This window comes from Carassius gibelio, chromosome A1, assembly GCF_023724105.1.
Source record: "Carassius gibelio isolate Cgi1373 ecotype wild population from Czech Republic chromosome A1, carGib1.2-hapl.c, whole genome shotgun sequence".
Taxonomy (NCBI): domain Eukaryota; kingdom Metazoa; phylum Chordata; class Actinopteri; order Cypriniformes; family Cyprinidae; genus Carassius; species Carassius gibelio.
The window spans coordinates 37,014,073-37,027,738 of record NC_068371.1 but is presented as its reverse complement, the minus strand read 5'-3'; the positions used below and the strand labels follow the sequence as shown (position 1 = coordinate 37,027,738).

General features: G+C 38.8%; 1 long non-coding RNA gene across 1 annotated transcript; it reads left to right on the top strand.

Annotated features, from left to right (window-relative positions):
- The first annotated feature begins 2,414 nt into the window (after positions 1-2,414).
- On the top strand, positions 2,415-10,971 carry LOC128019996 (uncharacterized). Its single transcript, XR_008185267.1, has 2 exons — positions 2,415-3,510; positions 9,152-10,971. It is a non-coding gene; the product is annotated as an uncharacterized LOC128019996 (long non-coding RNA).
- The last annotated feature ends 2,695 nt before the right edge of the window (positions 10,972-13,666 follow it).

Sequence of the window (13,666 nt, the reverse complement as noted above, 5' to 3'; positions counted from 1 at the left end):
ACACACAATTGTTTCAGAATTTTTTCGGCCTAAAGAAAAGACAAACTTATAAACCACACGATCCACCAAAAACAAACTGCAAAACCTTTAAAGTGTTGTGAGACCCTGCTAAATAGTAGCTTCTTTTCTCGTAAGCCTCTTTTGTGGTGGTTCGCATATTCAATCAAGTCTTTTCTGGGTGCTGGATTTATGACTTCTATGTGTGCCACTCTGTAAGGGTTGGAAATGGTTCTTTAGAAAATGGGGAGTAGATTGGGATGCGGGTTCTTTATAGGGATGAGAACGAAGCTAATCATTAACATCTGCTCTGGCCTCTCGGTCACCCCATACTGGGCTATTCATGGCTTTACCCCACATTCTGCCTGCCGCGGGTGCATCGCTCAAGAGAAGGGCCTTTGAGAAATGCCGTCAAATAGCTGCAGGATGTTTACAAGTTTTCCAACCAGACTAGAGAGAGAAATTTAAGGCTTTGGGAAGGGAAAAAAACTGAACCAGTTGGCACATTTCCTAACTGGATGAAACTACTCGGCAGGTGTTTTGGCAGAGAAGCCTTTCTTGATTTCAAACACACATCACCAAAACAACCAAGAAAAAAAAGTACTTTTTATTCTTTATGATGTTCTCTTGCGCCTTCTATTAAAAGACAGTTTGTATGAGATTTTGTATCTTAACACTGATGCAGCTAGAAAACAAAATGTCTTTTGTTGAGCTTTTATGGCTAAACATTAAGCTCGAGGAGAAGTTCAGAGGAGTTCTGGCTGAGGTCTCTTACAACACTCATCAATGGAGCTCTGGGGAACAGGCAGAGTCACAATGTAGCGGCGGACAATAGCCGATACAAAAGAGCACCATTTGGGAGAGGCAGTGTGTGCCTGTGAATGGAGGGAAGGGAGGGGGCAAAGAACGACAGATGTTGTCTGTCCTCTTGAGTCAAAGCGTCCTGCAGGCAGAAAACACCAGCTAGACCCCACATGGCCATGGAGGAGACACAATGGGGAGCCTTCAGCTCACGTCTCTTGGTCTTCTCTGATATGTCTCAACGTAACTACTTCAGTAAAGTACTTCACTTGATTTAGATATTCATCCTGAGATCAAACATTAACAGCTTTATTTAGGACATTCTTATACTTTCTTTTCACCAAGAGTAGCTTCACTATTATTACTACTAATAGTTAAAGTTATGGAGCTTTCAATACCTGTAACACTTACTAAACTCAAAGTAGGTTGCACCACACTAGTAACCACATACTCATTGCAGCATCCATATAGAAACACTATAGCAACCACTTAGAACACCTTTGTAGCAACTGGTGCAAACAAATGAAACAAGTTTTTTGGTTCCTTAAGAGTAAAAACGGGTGAGGCATTTTATATTAATATGATATTGCAATCATAATATTGCTTTCATTAGAAGGCTTTTGTTAAGTGCCAAGAAGATCAAAGTATTCTGCACTTGAATGAGCACTAGAGCTTGAGCTGCCATCAGTGTGACTTCACGAAAAACAAAGAGGGGAGTAAGAGGTTTGTTCTGTGATCCTGTTGTGTTTTAATGAGCCGATCATAGAGTCCTCAGGGAACAGACCGTAACACTATATTCCGGAAAAACATGGATGCTAAAATACAACACAGCAGCGTACTCGAATCACAAAGTCATCAGTCACATCCAGCTGGGCTGCGAGAGCATGGCTCAGGTCTGGGAGCTGAAGAACCAGCGTTTTTGGAAAACTGACTGGGGAAGAACCAGAGGCAGAACTGGAAATAACTAAAGAACACAGAGGACGAGGAGAAGAACATGCGAACTGGGAACAGGAGAACAAGGAAGAGGCCTCGGGTGCAACAGGGACAGAGCAGGTGTGATGAAACAGACATGAGGAGAGACAGAGTCTAGCTTGAGTTACACCTCCTGCTCCTAAAGTAATGAAGGAAAGAGCCAGAGGAGGAGAGCTGCAGAGATGGGGAGAAGAAGGAGTGATACAAGACACTGACAAGGGCATTAGTGAAGTCTTGGAAACGTTGAGAAGGTTTGTGGTCTTCTGCTTTTGGATTGACTTATGTGCTGTTATATTTCATCATTGCTGGTTACTCTCATCTTACGTTAAAAGGTGCATGTCTTGCTAACGTTGTATGTTTGTGCTGTAAGTAAGCTCATGCCTCAAACACATATGCAGATGTTAAATTGAGTTACTGTAAAATGTAACATTACTTGATTAGTAGCTTGAGCTCTGGCATAAAAACCATCTAACCTTTAAGCCTCAAGGAACTTGTTTAACCCAAAAGCTACATTAAAATGTCCTGTTTCTGGTACAGATCCTTGCACTTATCGCTGTGTTTAGGAGTTTAGTGACTTTAACGATCACTCCTTGGTTAAAGAATACAGTGAGAACACCATTTCCATGCCCTTACAGACATGATGTAACCCAAATTTTGACTTCTGTCGTGTGTGCATTTGCTACGTGCTCAAAAGTACAGGACAGCCTGTGCTGAAGGCCTCAGCTGAACTTTAGACTTTAGAAGACTTCTGTATTAATATAGAAATAGAAAAACAAAAAGATGTAGATTTCCATCTAGTCTCACAGAACGTTTATGTTTTGCGCTTATGACGCTGTTTGTCTGAGTTTTGGCTTCACACGTCTGTATTTTGAGTTATTTTTGATCCTTGTGGGTTTTTGATAAGGGAGACAATACAGCCTGAGGTCTATACAATACAATATCTCCTGAGGTCTTTGCAACCCTGCATTTAGCTGAGCAACACCCAAAGGCAACAACTATCTGTTGATCTTCTAAAATGTGGAAGTTAAACTGGACTGCAAGGCTCATCTGGTATCTTTATATGGACCAGAGGCATATGACCAATGTCTTTCTATCTATTTGAGACATGACTTCATTTCTGGATCACGAGATTCTTTGCTTGAAGAGACTACATAAGGAGGTGCAAACCCCTCCTTCCTCAGCTCAGACTGAGTTCAGCCTAGACCCTTCTAGCTGGACTTAGTCTTTTCTCACCTTCTTTATCTTTGATTCCGGGCTCACTTGAATACTTTGAACTTCTCTCAGGTTTTATTCATCTCAGATATGATTATTATTATATTACTTGTTATTATATGAATACTATTATAACTTTTGACTTTTGATATACAGGGTATTGTTGTATACTTTGTATTATTAATATTTTTAACATCTTGATTACTTTTGAATATTATAATGCATTTTGTATTACTTTTAATTGGGCAACATCCATCATACATGGATTGCTTTTAAAACTATATTAATTTTGGGATTTGTATTTTCTATATTTGAAGCTGATTTTAATACTTACTAATCTGTTTGCAAGTTATGAGTTGTATTCTCATTTCCTATATTCTTTGAATAAATTTGCATACTAAAATACCACCCCACCGTCTGACCAGAATTGAAGTCTCATTTTTTGCATCAGTTTTGGAGGCACCGCTGGGATCGTTGAAGTTTTCATTTCATTAAGTTTTGATGCAACGCAAGACAAAATAAAGAGAGGTGAGTAGCTCATCTTTTTCTCTTTATGGGCTTCTGTGGTGTTGCCTGCCGGGTCTAGGAGATATATCTGTGGACCCACCTCGTTCATTAATCTTGACTGCAGCAAGAGAACGAGCTTGGGTCATAGCCGGTGGTATAACCGTAGACGGTGGTTTAACCGTATTGAAAAATCAGCGCGCGCTGGGGGACGAGACGGCGATCCGCGGCATTAAATGTGTTGTTCACTATTGAGGGTTACTGGTAGTGTGGATAAATATCTGCGCTTTACATCCTGCGGGGTTACCGGGGGTGTATTGCGAGCACTTTTGGGTTAAACCGAAAATGCAACAGTATTTTGAGACACGCGCTGTGAGGGTTTACTTACAGCGTGCTGGTCGGGTCTGAATGCCGTCTCTTGTTTTTGGATATAGTCTCTGGGATTAGACTTGGCAGTTTTCGACACGTACAGAACCCCACCTTGCGACTAAATTTGGATCAATAAATTGTCAGACGGTGAATTAAGTAAAAATAAGTAGAAATTAAGTAAAAATAAGTAGAAGATAAGTAAAAATAAGTAAAGATAAGTAAAAATAAGTTAAGATAAATAAATAATTAATTTTAATTAAGTGTATCTGAATTGAATAAACCTTTTCCTTGTTGGATTTGTCAGCACACGAGATAATGGCACCTGTTCAAATAAAAGAAACTCCAAATGAATATGTGATGTAAAAGAAATAAGACAGAAAATGGTTAAAGTTGGATTTAGAGAGATTTCGGGTCCACGAGTGAATGGGTTTTGACCCCTTGGCTGTCACTCGCGTTTTTGAAGATAGACTTGAATTTGCATAATACAAACCTAAAATTTTACAATTCATGACTGAAAATATTTTGTAACATGATTTTGATGTGCCATTTACATGGTAATGCAATGTCTGATTTTAAAATGGGATTTAAAGGATGAATTTTGATTATTTTATTTTTTCGAGTGATATGACTTCTGATGATTTATAAAATGTGATAGAGAAAAAGGCAACGAGGAAGTCTTCTTTTGTAATGTAGATTTCTGAGGGTGTACTCTTGTCAGAAATTAATTTTATTACTTTTCCTACATAGTCTTTTAACAAGAATATTGGTAAAATATATATTTGAGAGTCTTGGACTTTTCCAATGGTATATAGTTTGTCAGGATTGGATTTGATTTGATTGTGGTGTGGTGTAGTCGGCGCAGGCGTCCCGTATTCGGGACGGGGTGACAGTTAACAGGTTGAAGGAAATTACTGATCACAAAGAACAGAAGATATAGGCACGTGTTTTATGTTGTTTATGGATAAGGAAAGTCAAAGGGCTTTTGACAGACAGAAATGGTAGAATTGTACAGGTTTATAATTTAGCGCAAGCAGCTAGAGAGGCTATAAGATATGTGGGATTTATTAAAAATCTTGTAACAAAGGAGCCGAGAGCCGATATAGGCAAAGCTCCTAAGATTGATGACATTTATAACTGGCAGAAATGTAACAGATTTCTGAGAATTGTGAATACAGTTTGTTATTTCTCCTGGCAGTTTGGAAGAAGCTGAGGCTGAGTGGGGCAAATATGTGAAATTATATTTGAGGTTACCATGCTATAAGCAGGTGGCCAAGTGGGGGTCTATCGAACTATTGGTGTGCGTGATTTACCTAGCATTGTAAACACGCTGCCAATTATGAAATTTAACTGTACTAATTACAACCGCAAATGATTTTGCTACTTAATTTAACGAACTGCGTATTGAAGTACAGCATGTGATTGGATCAGGAATCCAAATTTTTACTAATGTAACATTGATCAGACAGGGCCCTAACGAGGCCTTTGTTAAATATACTGAGCATTTCACATGAGCTTTGAAAGAGTTTGTTGCTACGGAAGAAGCTGTTGATTTGAAATCTCATATACTGTTACACACGGCACACGTGGGGAACCAGAGCTCAAGATATTGTTAACCAAACGAAAAGAGCAGATGATGCGATTGGATCGCCCTCTGTCTCTGTAATTACCTGTTATAATTGTCTGGAAACAGGCCACTACGTAAATAGGTGCCCTGAGCGAGATGGAGAGCGAGGGTTTTAAAAATGTTTAAAAAGGTTCCTCTTTTCAGCAACAGCGACGGCTACCAAAGTAGCCCCCCCCCCCTACGGCCTCGCTCTGAAAATAGAGGTGATGCAGAGAAAAGGAAGTCGACATGAAGGCACAGCTTAAGCTGCTGATGCCACAGGCTGACCAAAGCACTTGAGATCAGGATAGCTACATATTTATTTAGCTACTCTAATTTACATTTTACAAATAAACACATGACTCTTCGAGGATTATCTGATGGCAGTCTTTTCACAGTCTCAATTAATCCCCTTAATAATTTATACACTTAAGCAAACCCTTTCGGGTGCAATTCTGGGTTGGAGAAAGTCAAGTTGGCACTGTAGTGGGAATGGATATATTGGAGAAATTGGAAGCAGATATTTTATTAACTAAATCAAATAGTTAGTCAAATTTTGCCAGTTCCCATTCCAGTCGTCAGAAAAATGTAACTCCTAAATTTAACATTGGAGCTGTTACAGCAAATGAGAAAGAGTCTACTGGCTCTCCAATGATACAATATTTTTCTGAGAAATTTTCAGATTTGTGGTCAACTTCTAAACTTGATGTTGGTCTTTGCAGAATTAAACCTCTAAATGTTTCAGGTCTTGCACCTCCTCCAGTATTCCAGTATCCTCTTCGGAGAGAAAGAGAGAGCGGCACAGGCAAATTGTGACCCAGCTCGAGAAAGGGATTGTGGTAAGATGTGCCTCTCAATGTGATTCACATGTGGCCTGTAAGAAAGCCAGACGATAACTATAGGCTTACTATAGACTATACCGCATTGAATGCTGTGACCACCAAAGCAACCCCATTGTTGCCAATCATTCAACCATTTTAAAAAAAAAAAAAAATCGTGCGCGCCGTCCGTTATAATTCAATATTGTGATGAAATTTTTCTTACATCTCCAAATAAGGTGCAGCATCTGAGTGTACTCACTCTCTTGTTGAGAGCACTTCAAGAGGCTGGCTTCCTCCTGAACATACGGGAAGTACAGCTGTTTCAACCATTATTACATTTTTAGGTCAGAGTGTTGGTCGTGAGGGAGAAATACCTCTTCCAGATCGGGTCATAACAATTACAAAATTAAAGAAGCCAACCACAGACACTGGTTTAAGATCATTAATGGGGCTATTTAATTTTAATCGGGTTTATTTCCCCGATTTTTCTGATTTGGATGAACCTCTAACCGAGGCTCTTAAGGGAGGCCTTCCGGGTGCTTCCCCTCTAGAGTGGACAGCAGACATGGCTGAGTCTTTCACTCTTCTCAAATCCGCACTAGCCTCTTCTCCTGCGTTACATGAACAAAACCGCTCCACATTTGGACACATGTAGGCCAGAATGCTTACAACTGTGTGCTGGGACAGCATAAAAGTGACAAAAGTTTTGGAACTGTTGGATATTATTCGATTGTGATTCCTTCTTCTATGAAAGGACAGATGCCGTACTTGATGGCGTTGGACTGTGCAGAGTGGGCATTGAAGGTCACTGAGCACATCGTCGGCTACAACCAGACTATTTCACATACCCCACATCGCTTTTTACGTTTGCTACCTGAAACAAAGGTGAAATCGATCTCAAATCAGTGACCTGCTAAGTGGGAAACTGCTCTAATGAGTCCTCAGCTTACTGTTGTTACAGATAACCGGACGAACCCTGCCTCCCTGATGGAGAACGAAGGGAGTGCACATGACTGTGCTGTGGTGGTTATTTGTGACAGAGGACATTTCGTCAGAAATTAGACATTTGCAAATGTCATGGACATGTTCGTGGATGGCAGCAGCTTTTATGAGAGGGAAACACGCTACACAGGTTGGGCGGTAGTAGAGGGGAGGATGGGCGGAGTCTTGGCTGAAGGGTCGCTACGGGGAGGAAGTGCTCAGATCGCTGAACTGCATGCTTTGAAAGCTGCTTTAAATTTTACACTTAAATTAACTGCAAGCGAAAATAGCTCCATTTATGTGAATATTTTTACTGACAGTGCCTACAGTTATCATGTAGTGCGGAGTTATGGCCCTGTCTGGAAACGTCGCGGTTATATGACCACCGCCGGTACGCCAATAAGTCATCAAACCATTATTAAAGAAATTCTTGAAACATGCAAGAACATTTCACCTAACAGTGTTGCGGTTTGCAAGGTTACAGGTCACAGTACTTTCAATGATTGGTGGACAAAAGGAAACTCGCTAGCTGATAAGGCTGTGAGAGAGGCGGCCAAGGGTGCATCACTTGGAGAGGTAACTGCAATTTTCCCTGTTCATCCAAATTGTGCAGGATCAGAAACTCTATCTAAATTGTACACAAATGAAGATAATGAAATTTGTCAAAAAGGTTAGGAGCTATTTTAACTGAAGAAGGAATTAATGCTCTAAATGAAAAGGGTGTTCCGCCTAGCAGATATTAATTGATCTATACCACAGGATTGCACACCAAGGGGTTCATAAAACTTATACTATGTTACAACAAACATGGTTTTGACCAGAGATTTTACAAACTGTGAGGGACAGACTGTCCAGATATATCCATCATTTACAAACAAAGCCACGATTATGAAGAGGTATGATATCATAAGCCACAGTCCTCGCCCGCGAGGACCTTTTACACATTGACAGGTAGATTTTATTTTTGTACCCTCTGATCATGGGTACACATCATGCGCATTTAAGGATGCCCATTCAGTGCCCTCAGCGTCCAAAATGCTGGAGACTTAAAGACTGCTGCATTTAATTTAACGGCTAAAATCCTGTACAAGTGGGGGACAAAGTAATGGTTCAGAAATAGGGAATTTAGGTCCAATGTCTTCCAGGTATGAAGGTCCTTACTCAGTGTTGCTGACTACTCCAACTTTTCTCTCTACTCATTGAAATCGAGCCAGGCTTGACTCGATGGAAGCATCTTGCACAAGTGAAGCCCCTGTTACAGCTTGCTTATACTAACAATATCTCTCAATGCACAATAGATTTTCTTTTTATAGACTAAGGGTACCCTTTCTAAAATTAAGGTTGTAATCAATGTTTGTTTTCAACCCCTGTGAGGTGATTGAGGGTCTGACTTATGTCAGGAGTGTAATAATTGATTGATTCATTTATCGATTATTTATTTAGTGATTGTTCACTTGCTTCCAGAGAATCAAAATTAACCAAAATTCACCATATCTGTTCCTTAGGTTGTTGATGATACCGTTTTCACTTTGAATTTGTCCAACAGGTGTAAGCTCTATCAGACGAATTGCTGCTAAGGACGAACAATGATTAATGATTAATTGTTTACTTCTCTCCAGGTTTCCAATGCTGAGTTCCCCTGGATCTAATGTATATATTTGTTTATAAAATGATGAAATGAAACTGAAAACCATAATGTTTACATGTAACAATTGTGATTAATGTTGTTTTATCTGTCTTGTTGTGTCCTTGTTCGTGTGTGTGTGTAAATGTTATATGTAATGTTTGTCGCTTCGCTTTGGCATTATGTGTGTGTGTGTGTGTGTGTGTTTGTGTTTGTGTTCTTTTTGTTTCCACATATTTCTGTTCCTACTACTCTAAAACTTAACAGGTATGAGTGCATGCTGATACGGAACCTATCCTGCGTACATTTACCACACGACTGGTTCTAAGGGTGACCCTTTGGTGTGACTTCTGCAACAGTGCAGCTCATTGACGATTCGGGAGAGGTTGCTGTGCTCGTAGCTGGACATCAGTGTTGGATCCCAAGAACTGGACGCATCGTCATCACATCGCACGCTAACTCTACATCATCTGAGAGACTTGTGCTTTCATCTACCAGCTGATATATAGATTTACAAATCCCTACATCAAGATGCCTCACAAGATTATTGATCAAAAAGATTCTTTTACTCCTATTGCTGTCAGCAATGATGAAGAAATGTATGAATTAGAGGTGAAGGGTAAGGAAAGATACGAGATGTTGAAAAAGATCAACGAAAGTTTGGAAATTTGCGACATGATACCCCAATCCGATAAGGACAAATATCTTAAGAAGCTACCCATTAAGAAGAGAAAGTATGATGATAAGTTTAGAGATGGAAAGAAGGGTATGCTGTAGTAAGTCCTCGACCCAGCAAAAGTCCAGGTGAGGTCAGGGGTCGGATGCTTTTAGTGCTCCTCGTCTGATCAGCTTGGTGAAGAATTCCTGTCAACTTTAACGCGGCTGGGGTTAAAGAGGTATCTACAGTCTACCTGAAAAGATTCATTCACTTTTATATTTCCTTTATGCTTACACGATTAAGTGCTTATCTGAAATGTTTTACTTACTTATTTTTTTTGCATATGTATTTGTTACCTTTGACTATTATGTATCTTATTTTCAAGGGAAAGGATTTTGGGTGCGAGTCTTTTTGTCAAGACTCGAGTGGGGGACTGATGTAACCCAAATTTTGACTTCTGTCGTGTGTGCATTTGCTACGTGCTCAAAAGTACAGGACAGCCTGTGCTGAAGGCCTCAGCTGAACTTTAGACTTTAGAAGACTTCTGTATTAATATAGAAATAGAAAAACAAAAAGATGTAGATTTCCATCTAGTCTCACAGAACGTTTATGTTTTGCGCTTATGACGCTGTTTGTCTGAGTTTTGGCTTCACACGTCTGTATTTTGAGTTATTTTTGATCCTTGTGGGTTTTTGATAAGGGAGACAATACAGCCTGAGGTCTATACAATACAATATCTCCTGAGGTCTTTGCAACCCTGCATTTAGCTGAGCAACACCCAAAGGCAACAACTATCTGTTGATCTTCTAAAATGTGGAAGTTAAACTGGACTGCAAGGCTCATCTGGTATCTTTATATGGACCAGAGGCATATGACCAATGTCTTTCTATCTATTTGAGACATGACTTCATTTCTGGATCACGAGATTCTTTGCTTGAAGAGACTACATAAGGAGGTGCAAACCCCTCCTTCCTCAGCTCAGACTGAGTTCAGCCTAGACCCTTCTAGCTGGACTTAGTCTTTTCTCACCTTCTTTATCTTTGATTCCGGGCTCACTTGAATACTTTGAACTTCTCTCAGGTTTTATTCATCTCAGATATGATTATTATTATATTACTTGTTATTATATGAATACTATTATAACTTTTGACTTTTGATATACAGGGTATTGTTGTATACTTTGTATTATTAATATTTTTAACATCTTGATTACTTTTGAATATTATAATGCATTTTGTATTACTTTTAATTGGGCAACATCCATCATACATGGATTGCTTTTAAAACTATATTAATTTTGGGATTTGTATTTTCTATATTTGAAGCTGATTTTAATACTTACTAATCTGTTTGCAAGTTATGAGTTGTATTCTCATTTCCTATATTCTTTGAATAAATTTGCATACTAAAATACCACCCCACCGTCTGACCAGAATTGAAGTCTCATTTTTTGCATCAAGACAGATGTTTTTCTTAAGATCAGTTTCATTCTTCTTGAGCTGCAGGTAGAGCTAAACACTATTGGAAATATGTCAGTGTGTTATTTGACCATGTCTAATTCAGATAATGGATGAAAACAAAGACCCATTAAAGAGTGTTGCACCATCTGCTTTAAGTTACTACTAATCAATTTCTCTGCAGTCCAGGAACAAGTAGCACAGAGTGTACATTTTTATAGAACTGTTGAGAAGTTTATGCAAAAGATAACTATCTACCAATAACAACACTGTATACATACAGAATTGCGAGATGCAAAATTCCAGAGATAACAAAAAAGTTCCATGTGGGCCAACTTATCAAGAAAGCAAGAATGCAAAAACAACAGCTCTAGACCAAAGCGCGACTTCTGAGAGTTGACCTGAAGAACTGAACTGCAATCTAAAGGAACAATTATTACTGAAATAAGAGACCTAAAGCATGACTCGACTGGAAACTACTCTTCAGCGCTCAGAAAGTCGCTCTGTGATGCAGAGCAGTAGAGGGAGCGCCAACACAAGCAGAAGAGGAAGTGTTAGCCACACAGGTGAGATTTAACCCTGAAAAGACTTACATATGAAATACTAGTCAGAAGAATCCTTTTATTTATTTTTATAAACAAAAAGGTCCAAACTGGGCAAAAATATGTAATGTGGTGCAGCCACTTATATTTATATGGCCAAAAAGCTTTTAATGTAAATCAACAAGATCTTAAATAGTTAACAGGCTACAAAAAAAAGCATTAAAATATCAGTTGTCAATTTATATTTCCAAATAATGTCTTAGTAAGATGTAATTGTAGTTTCAAAATTCATAATGCAATACAGCGATGCGATGACTGAAGATGAACAAATAAATGTTCCTCAAAAGCCTGATGGATCATATTTGAAACTCACATTTTAATATGGGTTTTCCCAAAAATGATCTGTGGATAATCAAGTAAAATAAAGCTAATAATTGATAATTATGATAATTAGAAATTTGTATATCAATTATGATTCAGTAGGCTTTACAAGGTAAGACTGCAGAAGTGAGTGTATATATTAGTATATTTCATCCTGTATATTCAGTAATTAATGAAATTACTGAAAATACTTTATAATGTAAATTATTTAATCAGGTAATTATTAATTTAGTTAAATATTGGTATGCATCAGCACAGTATCAATGCCATGTCTACCTCAAACAGAGACCAGAAGATAAGTGGAAAAAAGCAGCAGCTGTGCCATTTTTAAAAGAGCCAATGTCTTCCTCTCACGGGACAGGGAACAGGAAGCTTCTGTGCGCCACTTCGAGAGAGGCCACCCTCTTCCAGTCAACCACAGATCTGAACGCAAAGCCACCATCCCCTTCCGAAACCCAAACCTTGGTCTCCCATCCTATAGGAGGCGCTCTTACAATCTCAGCAACGAGGCAATGAGTGGCCTCTCCCCCCAGCGAAACTTGTCCTATTCAAATTTCAGACGTGCTTAAAGTGGTTGAAGTAATAATAGTCAGGAGGAGGCCGCAGAGCCGGAGCCCATGCAGAGACAATCACCACAAGTCAGAGATCTGAAGAGATGGAGAGTGGTACCACTTCGCACTGACATGGTTCTGGTGGTGATGCAAAACAGATGCATAATCTGAGCATTTCCAAAGAACAAATAGTGTCTCAAAGAAAGTGATGGACATCCCAATACAAGTTACTACAATCCATCATTTCCAGCTTCCATCTTAATGATAAATAAAATAACTTGTGACCCTTACATCAGTGTTAGCAGAAGTTTGGCAAACCAAATTACTGGATCTTAAAATAAGGTCTAAAACCAAGCTTAAATGCAAGTAAACAAGTAAAAAATCAAGGGTTTTCAAACTTTTTGATGGATCATCAGATATGATGATTCCCAGAGGATGGACTATTTTCCTAAAATCTGTATGAGATTATACATAAAATATACATATAGATCCCTGTTAAATAAGTTTATTTAGTTTTATTTTGTGTATGTTTGATTTTTTTTTATTACTAAGTGTTAAAAACTAGTGCTGTCAATATGAAAAAAAAAACAGTGACTATTCTCAGTAAATAAATAAGATAAGAACTATAAGTATTCAACATAAAAAAAAGTGCCCCTATTATGTCATTTCAATTTTGTCTTTCATGCAGTGAGTAATATAGCTGTATGTTGTCTCCCAAAACTGACTTTGAACAGTCAAAACAAGTCTTCAGTAATTTGAATTCGACTTCTGTGATGGCCACACGTCACTGGGTAATACATTTGCATAATTCCCACCTATGTTCTACATTGGCCGGCTACAAACAACTTGACCCCTCCCACAAAGACACAATTTTACTGTCGACTGGGGGATTCACAAAACACTTACTCTTGAAAGATAGCTCAATACTCGGTTTATTTGGACCAGCTGGCACCACTGAATCATAGCCTGTAAGTATGATAAATAATAAACAGTATGTTTATATTTTGTATCCAGCTTCAAAATAAGGAACTATGGCAATGGGCTTATCTTTCTGACACTCACTGCACACGGTAGACCAATCACAACAGACTAGGCCATCTGACCAATCAGAGCAGAGTAGCCTGATAGAAAGGAGGAGTTTAGAAAAACTGAATCTTAGAATTGTTTGAGAATGGCTGGAAAATGAGGTGATA